This window comes from Ruditapes philippinarum, unplaced genomic scaffold (assembly GCF_026571515.1).
Source record: "Ruditapes philippinarum isolate M1 unplaced genomic scaffold, ASM2657151v2 ctg6449_1_1_1_1, whole genome shotgun sequence".
Lineage (NCBI taxonomy): Eukaryota > Metazoa > Mollusca > Bivalvia > Venerida > Veneridae > Ruditapes > Ruditapes philippinarum.
This window is the reverse complement of record NW_026866909.1, coordinates 1-15,447: the sequence shown is the minus strand read 5'-3', so window position 1 is coordinate 15,447 and position 15,447 is coordinate 1. Positions and strand designations below refer to the sequence as shown.

At 32.0% G+C, this 15,447-nt stretch overlaps 8 non-coding genes across 8 annotated transcripts; 2 read left to right on the top strand and 6 right to left on the bottom strand.

Moving 5' to 3' along the window:
• Nucleotides 1-7,834: 7,834 nt before the first annotated feature.
• Trnaw-cca (transfer RNA tryptophan (anticodon CCA)) lies at nt 7,835-7,906 on the bottom strand. Its single transcript has one exon. It is a non-coding gene; the product is annotated as a tRNA-Trp (tRNA).
• A 1,231-nt stretch (nt 7,907-9,137) lies between these two features.
• Nucleotides 9,138-9,219, top strand: Trnas-uga (transfer RNA serine (anticodon UGA)). The gene has a single exon. It is a non-coding gene; the product is annotated as a tRNA-Ser (tRNA).
• Nucleotides 9,220-10,123: 904 nt separating this feature from the next.
• On the bottom strand, nt 10,124-10,196 carry Trnat-ugu (transfer RNA threonine (anticodon UGU)). Its single transcript has one exon. It is a non-coding gene; the product is annotated as a tRNA-Thr (tRNA).
• Nucleotides 10,197-10,549: 353 nt separating this feature from the next.
• On the bottom strand, nt 10,550-10,621 carry Trnaw-cca (transfer RNA tryptophan (anticodon CCA)). The gene has a single exon. It is a non-coding gene; the product is annotated as a tRNA-Trp (tRNA).
• Nucleotides 10,622-10,944: 323 nt separating this feature from the next.
• Nucleotides 10,945-11,026, top strand: Trnas-uga (transfer RNA serine (anticodon UGA)). The gene has a single exon. It is a non-coding gene; the product is annotated as a tRNA-Ser (tRNA).
• A 1,362-nt stretch (nt 11,027-12,388) lies between these two features.
• On the bottom strand, nt 12,389-12,461 carry Trnat-ugu (transfer RNA threonine (anticodon UGU)). The gene has a single exon. It is a non-coding gene; the product is annotated as a tRNA-Thr (tRNA).
• A 2,439-nt stretch (nt 12,462-14,900) lies between these two features.
• Nucleotides 14,901-14,972, bottom strand: Trnal-caa (transfer RNA leucine (anticodon CAA)). Its single transcript has one exon. It is a non-coding gene; the product is annotated as a tRNA-Leu (tRNA).
• A 220-nt stretch (nt 14,973-15,192) lies between these two features.
• Nucleotides 15,193-15,264, bottom strand: Trnaw-cca (transfer RNA tryptophan (anticodon CCA)). Its single transcript has one exon. It is a non-coding gene; the product is annotated as a tRNA-Trp (tRNA).
• Between the last annotated feature and the right edge of the window lie 183 nt (nt 15,265-15,447).

The window sequence follows — 15,447 nt, the reverse complement described above, 5'->3', positions numbered from 1 at the left end:
TTTGGCTGCATCCGCCATCTTGTTTGTTTGGGTAACGAACGGCGTGATTCTCCCCCTTGCTGTCTCGTGGTCTGCAAGTTTCTGCATGTATGGCCAGCTGGGACTGTTTAATGTCAATGAGGAGAACTCCATATAGTTTTTTGACAATCAATAAATATTTTACAATCCAATAGGCAAAAAATGATTTCATGTAGTAAATTTTATTTAGCTAAATCCTTTCAAGTCTATCATCATCAACTCGCCAAAATAAAGACTTACTGGTAAGAGTTTAATTAAGGGGCTTCTCCCCCTAATACAAAAAGGTCAAATTAAGAAGTAGTACTGTTACAATGCCTTATCAAAAATAAAATCACATATATAGACAATAATTAAATATTTAACAATATTGATTTAATACAAATAAATCATTAAATATATGCAGTCCAGCCAATAATGAGCTGAAAATATTTTATCAATATCAAAGAGTTTAAAAATAAAAGCAGGGCCACTAAAACTCAAACCAAAAAGACACTCAGAAAAACCATACCCACACTTTCCAAAAAAACCCCTACCCTTTTAATTTCCAACAGCAGCTCACCCGCTTTTTTAAAATTTTCATTTTCATAGTTATAAAGCATTACATAAATTTCCCCACCTATTGAAATTTGTTTCCCTTTTTTATTGGAACACTAACAAAAAAAAATTTACTTTTGATTTATTATTTACATCATAAAACATTTTAAATATTGGGGCCCTAAAAATTTAAAAGGGTTTAAAATATCACAGGGGGTGGGAAAAAAAGTGCCCGTTTGCCGGAAATCAAACCTAAATCGGGAATATTTTTACATATAGGGGGTTTGTACTGACCCCCACTCACCTGAAGCTTATCTAGCCTGGCCCAATGTCTATAATCTATTATACATGGCATTAGAAGACAAAAGAAACATTCATTTGATAATGACCCATTATTAAAAGTAAATCATATTCAGAAAACATCCCTTGGGAAAATGATATTAATTTTTTAAATTTTGACCCCAGTTATTACCACTACCTCCTAATGGGCCCTAATCAAAACTGAGCCTGCCCAAGAATTTTATAATTTTTGGCTGTCTGTCAGACATGGCCCAATTTCTTATCGGTTTTCATCTTTATCCCATTTGAAGGGATGTAAACTCATGTTTACCCTAAATAGTTTGTTTCTTTATCTGTCTATCTTTGTCATTTTACAGACTATTCTAGCTGTATATTAAACATAAACAAAATTATTTTTATTAACAAACAGAACATAATAAAAAAAAATAAATAAAAAAAAAAAAAAAAAAAAAAACATTTAAAAAAAAAAATTAAAAAAAAATGGTGAAAAATTTTACCAGTTGGAGAAATTCATCAAATGGTGGAGGTAAATGAAAATGGATAGAAAAAACTTTTTTTTGACTGGCTTTATGTCCCTTTCTAGTTTTATTGTGGGAAAGGGAAAATTTTTTATAATTTTTTCATTTAAAACCCTTTGGTTTTTAAAGTTTCCCTCAAAAAGGTTTTTTCCAAGGACCCCTTAAAATTCTATATTTGGGATCAGGGAAAATTTAAAATTTTAAATATTTTGTCCTTCGATTAAAAAACAACAATTCTAAATATTTAGAAGGGAAACCCGAAAGGTGGTAATTTTCACCCCCTTCCCCTTGGGTTTTCCGCTAAACCCCTTTTTTATAATCTTTAATTTAACCCGGCCCTTGAATCAAAACCCCTTTAATAGGTTTAATAAGTTTACCTTTAAACAATACAAATTTTAGTAGAAAAAAAATTTTAAAGGGGTGGCTCCGCTACTGGGGAATTTGATTGTAAATACCTTTTTCCCCCAAATTTTCTAACTTGTAAAACCCCTATTAAATACGGGGTTTAATGTTACCTTCCCCTATTGGTTTAAAAAAGGGCCTGTTTCCCAAATTTTAAAAACCCAAACCAGGGAAGAAAAACCCGAAACCCCCTTATTAACTTAAAAGGGTACCAACCACCAAATTATTACAACCCCTTTTAAAAAGGGGAAGAGGAAAGGTTTTTTAAAAAAGGGAATTTTCGGGTTCTCAAAAAAATCAAATATTTGAAATTCAATTTTAAATTCCCTAATTTTTGTGTTTTAATAGGTTTTAAAGGAAAACTTTCCCCCTTTTAAAATTTTTAATTTTTTTAGGCAAAAGGGTTGGAAACCACCAAAAGGTTTTCGAAAAGGGGCAAACCCCGGCAAAATTATAAAAATTTTTTTGGCTTGTGTGCCCAAGGGGGAAACAAAAAGGGGGTATAAAAAGGTGGTTTATTTGGTTTTTTGGGGTTTTCCCCCTTTCCAAAAAACAAATAAAAAAAACCAAAACCCAACAAATTTTCCACCTAATTATTTTCCCTTACTGTCAAAAAATTTTACCATAATAAAAAAACTGTTTACATTTGGGGCGGAATAATTTTGTTTTAACCCCCCGGTAGATAGCTTCATTTGGAGAAAAAAGGTATTCCCCGGAGTCAAGCTTTGTTTCGATTTTCCCTTAATTCCCAGGGCCTGAACTTTTAATTTTATTTTAATATGGTAAAAATTAAAATTTTTTAATTAAAATTTTTAAATTTTTATACATGTAGAATTTGGAAGTTTTCACTTTTTGCAGGGTTTTCCCCCTTTTACAGAAAAGCTTTTCGGGTAAAATTAAATTATTAAATTTGTTTTTAACACATATATTTTACGAAACAGTTATGTTGAAAACCCCCTTGCATTTTTATTAGTCAGCAAGTGAAACTTTACTCTGACCTTTATTCCACATTTTTAAGTTTAGAGAAAAAAATTATCTTTCTTTGACTTTTCTTTACATCATTTTCTGCTTGATTGTTAGTTGATCTTCTGCACCTGTATGCAATTTAAAATTCAACTTCACAATCATTTTTCTCTAAAATTTTGTTTTTTGGGCCTTATTATTGACAACATGTAACCAAACCCCTTCATCTTCACTGATGATTTCAAGATTCAATTTTGTTGTTATTTTCTTTTAACTTTTCTATTAAAAAATTTTGGATAGTCTGCCCCCACATCCCCCGGGGGAGGCGATCGTGCCAAAATTCCAGACATGTTAAAGCCTAAAAAATAGACTTTTGAAAATGCGAACTTTATTTTTTTGCCTACAATTTTTTTTATTGTACCCGTGCATAGCACATAAATTATGCCGCTTTAATTTCAATCTTTAAAAATTTAAGGTATCCCGCCTTTTATATAAACAAGTTTTAATATATATCGTAACAACTGGTCTGACCTTTAACATCTAACACACAACAAAATTTACAAGTTCGTATTCTTCCATTGCGCATCCTCAATGCATATGCATGTTTGCACACCACTTATAGATCTAAATATTACCAAATAAATGTAATTTCTTAAAACAGAAAATTAGAGTTAAGAAAAAACGTGTAACCCAGTTGTATAACTACAAGAGTACTTAAACACCAGTAACATGTTTAAATGACAAAAGTAGTTCACAAAGTTAAAACGATTTTTAGTCAAGCATAACGCCCCGCCCCCACTCGGGAGGTTTTTACGAACTTCTATTGCGGACAGGTATAAAACGGCGCCTGCTCCCATATTTCTAAATAAAACTGAAAGGAACAACCCATACGGCCATTTTTCTAACATTTGTTATTTGTTTACATTTGTTACCAAAAAGTTCCTTGTCACTAGCAAACAATCACTTAAAAATTTGCTGATTTTACCATTTTATGATGAAGGTAACTTATGCATTAACTTATTATTTTACATCGTTGTTCTTATCAGGTTTACAAATTATTTTATCATTTTAGTGATTAGCCCTGTCCTGTGCCTAAGTGCCCTGTCCTGTGTTTTGTTTGGGGGTCCGCCTGGGCTTCCTTGCCACTTTTTTGGGGTTGCTGGGGGGGGTTTTCCATGGGGGGTTTTTTTTTTTTCTTCATTGAACGCCCCCTTTTCCTTTCGTTGGGATCTTGTTTATCATATTATTTCCTGTAGAAACATTCGGCCGATTCGGGAAATTTTAGGGGAAACAATGACAAACTTCAAGGGAGTAAATTTATTATAATCTGATAAAAAAATCATCCAATATTTTTATTGGTATCATTTGAAAAACTGTATTGGCACAAATTTCATTTTTCAACAAAAAACTATGCCAAGTTATTTGCAAAAATAGGTTTTAAAGCGGCGACCGAGATTTCCTTTGCCGAAAATCAAGAAAATACTTATCCGTTTAGCACATATGTACAATCTTTAATAAGCGTTTTTTCAGTATTGAATAAAAAACCCTTTGCACTTGTTCATTATCCCTCATGTAAAGACTCAATCAAACCGAGTCTGCAATTCTTATGTAATTTTGTTGTTGATTTAATTCGTCCGAGGGATCCTTTTGTTTCCAGATTTTTATACTTCACAACAAGCAGGTGTCAAGTTGCGTGTGGCAGCATTAAAAAGTTATGCCCTAGTACTACACTTCAGTGTTGTTATATTTTTCTGGCTCCTTCGCGATCATTGATGCAAAGCGCTTATTAAGTGTTGAGGAATTTGAGTACCGTTTTAAGCCGGTGCTAGGGGCCGTAAAGGGGATGTTGCCACTTATTTCATTATTCCCTCATGTTTCAGACTCAATCAAACCGAGTCTGCCCAATTTTATTGTAATTTTGTTGTGATTAATGCTTCCGAGGGATCACTTTGTTTCCAGATTGTTAATATACTTGTTCAAAGCCTTATTGGTCTTAACTTTCATTCAATATTTATTTTCTTTTTTGAATAAAGTATCTAAAGGAAGCGACGTTGTTATTTTTCCCGAATGATGAGTTGCGGTTTTAAGAGAAAAAAAAAAACAACGATAAGTTTGAAACAAAATTTTTTAATACTTCTACGTAATTAATTTTCATTTTTTAAGGCATCACTAGAAAGTTCATAAAGGATTCTTTTACTTGAGTCTAAAATTATCAAAATTGACCAAGAAATAAAAAAAAGTAAGTAGAGGGCGCCAAATGTTTCTCTAACTGAATTTCAGAGTGTGTTTTGTTGACTTGGGGACCATATGCCGTTTTTCATGGTATGGCACTTACGTGTCACATTGAAGGTTACATGATAACCCCCATATTAACACATCTGCGGATGTTTCAAAAAATTCAAAATTGTACCAGTTCATGTTTGAATTTTGCTTAAGCCGGTGCTAGGGGGCGTGGACGGTAACTTGCTTCTTTCCATTACCGTCCATGAACAGGCTCAATCAAAACCGAGCCTGCAACATTCTCAATTTTGTCGTTTTGAGCGTCTTTAGGGATTCTTATTTTCTCCATTTTTACAGAAAGTAACATGATAAACTTTTTTAAACGAAATGTAATTCACTTTTATTTAATTCATTTTTATTTGTAGGCATTATATAATTAATATATCATAAAATCGTATGAAGCACACTTTTATTTCAATCCAAAATTATCAAAATTGATTACGAAAATAAAAAAAAAAGGTTTGGAGGGAACGCCGTGTTTTTTCTTACCAATTCAAAAAGTGTTATTTTCAGAGGAAAAAAAAAAAAATAAAATAAATTTGAAACAAAAATTTCAATACATCTATTTAATTAATTTCTATTTCCGAGGCACTCATAGAAAGCTTATGGAGTAATCTTTCATTTGATACCAAACATATTTGACTTTTTTATAGAAATAAAAAAAAGTTAGAATGGACGCCGTGTTTTCCTTCACTTTATTGAGAAATAGGAGAGAGGCAACGGGTATTATACCTGTCGGTACATTTTCCGTAATAGAAGATCGTAAATACTCAGAGAGGGGCGGGGCGTCCATGCATGACTTAAAATCGTTTTAAACTTTGTGAATCTACTTTTGTCATTTTAAACATGATGCTGTGTAAACGTACTGTTGTATTTCTACGACTGGAAACACGTTTTATTAAATTATATTTTCTGTATTCGAGTTTTACATTTCATTTGTATTTTTCAGGTACAGATATATATCTACAAGTGTGTAAACATGCTTATGTATTATATGCAATGGAAGATACGAACTTGTAAATTTGTTGTTGTTCTCCATGTTAGGTCAGTTGTTAAGATTTGCATGTAAACTTGTTATTTAAAAGCGGGTGCCTTCAATTAAAAGATTGGATTAAGAGGCATATCATTTGCTGTGCACGAATACAATCAAAAATGCTAGACATACATGTTCGCATTTTCAAAAGTAGTTTTCAAAAGGAACACATTACATGTCTGGAATTTTGGCAACGATCGCCCTCCATAATCCCTCACATAATTTACCCCATGCCGGACACTTCTCTTTTCTAAAATCATGATTGTATCCACAATATTTACATTGTGATCGATTCTGATGTGGATGTTGTTGTTTCTTTACCACTGGTGGTTTATACTGACGCGGGTGCCGGAATGAGAATTAGATGAATATGTCTTCTCAACATTGTGGATTGGTTAATCATTTGTATTGCAAACTTCTTTCACATGCTTATTTGATTATTCGTAAGCTCGGCATATTTTGATTGCCTTTTCAAAGTTCAGATTTTCTTCTCTTAACAGCAGTTCTTGTTGTTTTCCGTTGCTGCTAAACACAATTTTATCTCGTAGCATTTTTTCTTTCTGTGTATCAAAATTACAAGACTCAACATGCTTTCAAAACTCTGTAAGAAAACTGTCAAATGATGTATATTCATCTGGATTTGTTACCCAAAGTCAGTGTGATTGTAGCACTTCATTTTTTCTAGGATTGCAATAGCTTTCTATTTTGTCAAATAATTGTTTTACTTTCAGTTTATGTTCTGCATTTGCCCATGTAAATTGATCATAAATCTCTATAAGTTTAGGTCCAGCACAGTACTTGTAATAGGATATTTACCTGTTTCTTTTCATCTTTCTCAGCATTTCTAATGGCAGTCAACACTGGTCAAGTAAATTTCCATTGGCGCTTCCATTTGATAAAGTTGTGTGATATGTTACCATTTTCAACATCTAAATGTCCAGGGGGGTCTAAACGTATCTGTCATGATTGTCAGATCGAATAATACCGATTGAGAAGGCTAAGTTCGAATAATATTGAGTACGAATCCTTAGTTGGAATACTATTGAGTACGTATCTTCAAATCGAATTTTATTGAGTACGAATCTTCCCCTTCCCGAAAATAGCTTTTGGGCGATATATTTCACTTAAGTGGCAGAAATATTTCACACTGCAGGTGTGCAACAAATAATTGCATACTCCTCCGATGCCACCATGTTGATAGTGTTCTATTATATGCAATTATATGACAATACGTTTTCCTTTTATTCAATTCATACAGACGCTTACAATGTTACATACCACTAAATAAGACATATATCTGTATATGCTCGTTTTGTTAAACAGTTTGAAATAGAAAAAAATATGCAAGTGTATATTTAAAAGAAAATAAGGTTTACTTGTTTGATTTAATATTTATTTTGGACGTTTGACATATTTTTATACAGAGTCTGTCGTAATTCATTCATTCTTTCGCGCGCATGCGTGAATACGAAGTTTGAAGCGTAGGTTTACACAATGCTTTTATGAATGAAATAGTAATTTTCATATTTTTTTGCTTTCATGTTTAGAAATGTTTCTTTACACTGAAAGTGCATAGTTTTGAACTTTCAAAGCTTATTTATCACTATGCAAACAATATTTTTTTATAAAAAGTGATCTTAATGTGACAATCCTGCAAAATGAGGATCTACTTTTATCGAGGTTTCATCCGAAGGTGGATGTTGTTCAGCAAAACAGTCAAACCGTATTAATTTCTGAAATGCAGCTATAACTCTGTATACATTGCAAGCAAAAAATGAAAAAAAAATGACCTCGACGTGATTCGAACACGCAATCTTCTGATCTGGAGTCAGACGCGCTACCGTTGCGCCACGAAGCCACTTATCCTATGCTTCATAATATATTTATATAATGTCAATAATTACAGTTGTGATGCCAACATTTTAACTATCGATAAAATTCTGCTTATATATTTTCTTCGTGTAGTAGTTACAGCGTGAACGACACAGAATAATTAAAATGTTGAAGAAAACTAACCAATTAACTTGTGATTCAGGATCGAGTCTCTAAACTTATGTTAAATGTAAATGTTAAGGGTAGAGGGGGACTATTTTTACGGCACATCTCACTAACAAAGTTTGCACTCTTACCCTATGCTACGACCGGATGTAAACAATACGTTCGCACAGGGCATGCGCGGTGGTTAAATCCCACCCATTTTATTCGATTAAATTCTAGAACAACCTCTACTTTCGGTTTCAATTTTGCTGACAAGGAACAGTTTGAGTCAACGTAAGTGTTAATTTTAATTGCAATGTCCAAAACTTTGCACTACACGGCGTAATTTTCATTACATATCCGGTATTATCACCGTCATGGTAGTTTTTATTCCACTCGGTCAAAATGACGGTACACATTTACATGTAAACAAACAGATTTAACTTCTCAGACAATTTAAATAAGGAATGGACACACTGTAAACTCTGTTGCAACGTAAAGTATATTCATAAATCTGTTTGAGAAAAATTGTCTCGGTGTTCAAATAAATTTCAAAAACGGGAAAAAAAGCAGTCTTTTACCGATACCCTGCAACAGAACCTTATTATTCTGACTAATTAAATTGACTTTATAACGCTCGTATACAATTATTTATTGATCGATTTTCATTATATTTATTTTGCAATACCTATCATTCAATATGCAATCAAACAAAACCAAGTTTTCATACATTCAAGGAAATTGTAAGTTAGGACGAGCTTTCAAAACGAACAGGTAGCAATTTCCAACACGCTTACCGAAACTCAAACATGGCGGCTCATTTGCATAATTTATTCATAAACGCAGGAGCATAGAACTTTGTTAGTGCATCTATAAAAAACGTTGTTTTTTTTCTTACTAAAAATGTTAGGTTATAGAAATTTTAATGTTATAGCTTTTATCTACCATTTTATAAAGTATAGTACAGCTGTAGATTAGGCGTACTTAATCAATATAAGATCTGATGGCAACGTATGTAAATTCAAATATCAGATATTGTAATAGGTCATGTCAAATACTATATAATATATGTCATAATTATGTAGATGTACATAGACTACTACCATTATGCAGCTGTGATGGCCGAGTGGTTAAGGCGTTGGACTTGAAATCCAATGGGCATTGCCCGCGCAGGTTCGAACCCTGCTCGCAGCGATTTTTTTTCATCACATTATATTAAAAAAATATTTAATGAAATATAACTGTTTTTAGTATTATAATATAATGCGCTTATTGGTACAATAATATGGTCAGATTCTAATCATAGTACAATGATATGATATTATAATTCTATATGAATACTTAAGTTATACTGTAAATTATCAACTTGAATTTTAATTTACCTCAATTTCTGGCAATTAATTATCGTTACATGTATTAACTTTAGATTAATAGTGGGGAGTCGGTAAAGATGGATGTGTTAAAATCATCGTAAAAAGCCAAACACAATTTTATTAAAGAAACCGTGTGAAATAACATCTTGAAATAAATTTTCTATCAGTTAAACATATTTGACAACTACATGAACTACAACGGCAACAACAACAACACTTACTTATTTTGTGTCACGATATTAGGTGCAACAGTATGACTTGATATACTACAATATAATGTATGTTTTATTCAGAACAAAATACCATCAGAAAAAAAAGCAATCAATATGAAGATGGCTACAGTATTCTTAAGAAGAAAAAGAAGAAGAAGTAGCAGAAGAAGAAAAAAGAAGAAGAAAAAGAAGATGAAGAAGAAACTCTTTATTTTCAGGGCATTTTTGATGATGTAGATCAATCTTACATACTGCAAACTGCATAAAAATTTTTGCTGTTTATCATATTAGATCCGCAAAATAGAAATAAGTAACAATAAATTCGATCACTTACATGTCACATCTGTTCAACAAAGTACAGCTTACCAAATCAACAAAGCATGCATATAGCTGCGATGGCCGAGTGGTTAAGGCGTTTATGTTTATAATTATGTTTTTTATCTATTGATATATCAATCGTTAATACGTACACTCCCGATTAAAATAGAGTATTCATAGCTTTAGAAAAGAGAAAGCCCCCAGTGAGGATCGAACTCACGACCCCTGGTTTACAAGACCAGTGCTCTAACCACTGAGCTATGGAGGCACACGTTTCGTATCTAAGAGAAGTAATATGAAAATATTTATCTAATGATCTGCATTTTCAAAGCTGTAATCTTGCCATAATTGATAAATTGTGCATGTGCTTTTTTCCACTAAACAAGTATTTTTTCCTATAGTATTAACTAACAAATTAATAGAAATCAATTTATATTTTCAAAATTACATATCTCTACGTGTCTAAGTAGAGCCAGGGTCTTGCAAATAGATTTGAAAGGCCCTGGCAGAGCTTAACCATAACATTTTGTAGCTTGTAAACTTGCTGGTAAAAGATACTACTTTTTTCCTGCGCTGAAAAAATGTTAATCAATAATAAAATGAGCGAACTTAAAAAAAGTATGACCTCGACGTGATTCGAACACGCAACTTTCTGATCTGGAGTCAGACGCGCTACCGTTGCGCCACAAAGCCTTATGAATGGTAAGCCTTATTTAATGTTACACATGCATGTAATATAGCCTTATTTAGCAAGAAAGTGTGTAATTTGATCTGCATTATTGCGTCATTTTAATTAAAGGAAACAATTGATATACCCATGAGATAAACTTACAGGTATAAAAAATATACAGTATCGTTTTAATACGATGTTACTTGTGTTTTATGTATATATATCATTATATCAATACAGATCTATATGTAACATATCAATTAAATTTGTAAATAAATATAAGATAAAATGCAATAGGCTAATGTATAGTATCACATAATATTATATCAATACCAGTATGCATACAGCTGTGATGGCCGAGTGGTTAAGGCGTTGGACTTGAAATCCAATGGGCATTGCCCGCGCAGGTTAGAACCCTGCTCGCAGCGAAAGATATTTTTGATAGGGCTTAAAATTAATTTTTACACCCTCAACTACATGGGAGTGGGTTGTCCCTTTGTCACGCTACGTGGAATGTTGGAATATCCGTGCCCCGAGGACGCACTTTCAAGTTACATACAACCTATCAATGATGTCTTTATTTGATTTACAATGATTTAACACAATAACTGTGATACATTTTGCTGTAAACGATTCTTTAATACTTTAAAGTAGATATCTTTATAAACATATTAGAAGTAATTAAGTTTTAATATTTAGATTTTAATGCATATTTCACTGACTTTGTTTACAAATGTGTGTATTTCTTCAAGAAACATTGTTAAATGTATTATTTATCAATATGTATAATGAAATATACCAGACGGCCTTATAAGTAAGATTTCGTAAGTGAAACTAGTACAGAATACCAATGACTGATTTGTATATATATAGCAGCTAACCTGTCCGGACATTGCTCATAAGAGTTCGGACCAAACACCTAAACTACTCGGAGTAGGAATACCTTTATTAACATACAAAACTTTGTTTATCTTCTGTTACGATATCAATGAACAGATGATGAAACAAGTCGTGACTCAATATACTATTAGGTTAAAATTCATTGATAAAGTCGCCGTTTGTATTCATTGTATTAAGTAAGAATAGCTCTTTTTGTTAAAAGAAATACATTGATCAATAATATACGATTCTGTTAAATATGTTTTGTAATCTTCATTTCGAAACCACATTTCTGCACGATGGAATGATATTTATGAAATAAAAGTTCATATTGGAAATATGAACCAGTGGATATATAATAAGGAATAGCTTCTTACCATTTATATATTCGGTGTTAAGTATAGGTTAGTATTTATAAGCCAGCATTAATGAAACAACATCTGTCTAGGACGACGCATTCATTGGAGAATATGTATATTTTAACCACAAACGAAAGTTTAGATGTGTGAAATAGAATATGAATTTGATTAATCATAACTCAGCTGAAATTGAATTAATTAATTAATTAACTCAATTATTTGTGGATGTTAAAAATTAGTTACTTGCATTCTAGTTTTAGGAAGAATCATGAGTTTTTTGTTAACAGAATCTCTGTTAATTACTTTCGTATACATGAAATTGCTTTTGTATACTCAAAACATTTTGTAAACAATAAATAAATAAATTGATAAATAAATAAATGAAAATAAATAAATAAATTAATTAATTAATGGTTCAAGGGATTTTTTTCTCTATATACAAGTACATATATGTATAAAGCAATAAAAGACCCTCGTTGATACGCACTTTCAGGATGAAATTGTGACATTTCTAGGATGAAATTGTGTTATCATATTTTTGGAAAAAGAGAAAGCCCCCAGTGAGGATCGAACTCACGACCCCTGGTTTACAAGACCAGTGCTCTAACCACTGAGCTATGGAGGCAGACGGTCACTAGTTCAAAGGAGGATTAAATACAAGACACTTTTGAATATACACGAAACACTGTTGTACAGCGTCCACCGGATATAGCCCCTAAAAACACCGAAAACGAAAGTAGAAAGCTGCACAACGAGTGCACCCAAGGTAATGTTTTTTTTGGAAAACGATTATGATGACTCTTCAATGATGATGATGACGATGATGATAACAATGGTACTTTATGTTTTCATTTCAACAATGCCATACCAATGTACAGAGTGTGCAGAGAGATATGAAACATTTAAAGTTACATTTAATAAATTTCATAAAAACAGAAATAGCGACATTTCATTAATATATTGGGTTTCATATCGACTCCAGGTCTTATTTTGGTGTCCAGACAACCAAAATGAGTTTTATGAGCATACAAATGTGCAACCTCATTGTGGCGAATTCGGAAGTACAATTTTTGTTTGCATGAGAAACTCCACCTTCAGATAATCCGTACATCAATGTTAAATCAACAAACATTACTATAAGTAGCAGTCCTAATTTAACGGTATATTTCCGCATTTGTAACGGTTATTTTCATACAAATTTAATCTTTTTTTTATGAGATGATTATTTTTCTGGACCCCAGGCCTAGTGCCCCGTGAAGCTTAAACGGTTAAATTGTGTTTGCCACAAGAAAATCTTATATTTGCTGTGTTCCGGATAGCAACTAAACACCGTGACGTAGCGCATACACGAGCTGATTATAGTCTCCATTTGCATGTTAAAATTCGTATACGAACTTTAGTGTTACCGTTGGGGTTTTCCATTAAAAATCCTAATTTATGAACAGTATTTGATGAGATGATATAACGATACTGTTAAAAAGGTTAATGCAACTGTAGAATGCTTGGTTTTTAGGCCGACGGCAAAAATATTTTTACATATTTATTTAATGTAACTTTAAAGAGTCTATTCGGCATCTTCTAAGTCGACTTATAGCTTAAAACCGTTTTATAGAAGACAGTGCTAATGCCGTTTTGTAGAAAATGACACTCCTGCATAATCTTTCAATCAATTTTCGACCTCCTACCTTATGTGTAGGTTAGTTATACATGTATATATATAAATAAATTCCCATTCGGACCATCTCCATTCAGCGAGTTTGTTAGAACACTCCTCAACATGTCTTATAAATACCGACAGACACTATTCAGCTGATGGTTGTGATGGTATGACAATAAAAATTAAACGCAGCTATAGGCTCAAAAACACTAAAAACTTAAATTATTTACCAAATACCTCTGTATCGTCCTCTAACCTATCCATGTTTAGTCTGATATGAGATTATTTCCAATTAAAATAATAAAAAAGACTATACTTTATAAATTTGTGACTGCTAGACACCGTTCACATCGACTAAACCCTATACATTAAACTACTACACCCCGTTCACTTAAATTTGTTTTCTTTGCTAGACTCTGTACACAAGGCAAACCAGTTTTTTTGCGAATTTTGTTAAAAGCAGCTCGATTTAAAGGATGTAAACTCAAATATAAGTAGAGGGATGACTATAACTTGTGCAAAACGGCGAATTTTGATACAGCAAATGCGTTTTGGGCTTGATTTAGTGGTAAATATCAACATCGTTCGCACATGTCAACAAATACGCTACATTTTTCGCCAAGTTAACAAAAAGTATTCAATGTGCAGACAAAAGCAAATATTGCTCTAAAACCAGAATCATTAAGCTTCACAAAATTGTTTAGTTTGGAAAAATCGATGAAGTTATGATGAAGAAATAAGTTAAAACATTACCTTGGATGTACTCGTTGTGCAGCTTTCTTCTTTCGTTTTCGGTGTTTTTAGGGGCTATATCCGGTGGACGCTGTACAACAGTGCGAAACACAACGAAAAAAATAAATGAATATCATATCCTTTTAACATTAAGTAAGAATTACAATATATGATGTGAAATATAGAAATGTTTTCATTTGTTAGTAAAACAATACATATACAATTTAGATACTATATAGATTTTCTTACACAAATGGCGATTAAAATATTATATGAATACTGTCCTCAGAGGTGGTGTTTCATTTACAAACATACATTGCACAAGGACAATACATTACAATTTCATCTTTTTTATTTACATTACAGTAATTTTTTTGTTAGAATGTCATTTGTTATGTATTCCATCCGAATTTTATTGCATTAAATTTAGAATTATTCTAAAATATGATGTATTTTTTTTCACTTAACACGTTTTTCACATTGTTTTAACTTACAAATTAACTGAAAGCAATTTTTATCAATATCATTATTAACTCTTTCAAAATTACATAAATATGTGTGTCTAAATAAAAAAATTTAAATGTAGAGTTAAACCAAAAGTTTTTGTCACCTATTATTCTTGCTGGTAGAAAATGCTGCCTTTTTACATTTAAAAACAATTGTTAACAAACTATATGACCTCGACGTGATTCGAACACGCAACCTTCTAATTTTGAGTCAGACGCGCTACCGTTGCGCAACGAAGCCTAACTTATGATTATTTACTTTCACCATATAAGTAATAATAAAAATATAGCTTTATTTAGTTTAACCGATAATCAAGGTAGTGTGTAATTGATCTACATTAGTTTGTCATTTTAATTGAAGGATACTAAAGTTCTTTGCGTATATAAATACTTTTAAAGTAGAGCTAAATCAAAATTTATTAAACGTTTTTTCGTTAAAAACAAATGTTAAAAAAAAAGTATGACCTCGACGTGATTCGAACACGCAACCTTCTGATCTGGAGTCAGACGCGCTACCGTTGCGCCACGAAGCCTTGTAATTTATTTTAATGTTCCAAGTACATGTAATAAATTTTTTATTTAGTAGGGGGTAATTTTATTTGCATTATTTTCGTTTATTCTAACTGAAAAATGCGCAGAATAATCGTGTAAATACCTTTACTTTGGTTTTTATATAGAATTATATTTTTTTAATTGGTAGGGTTTAAAATCAGTGA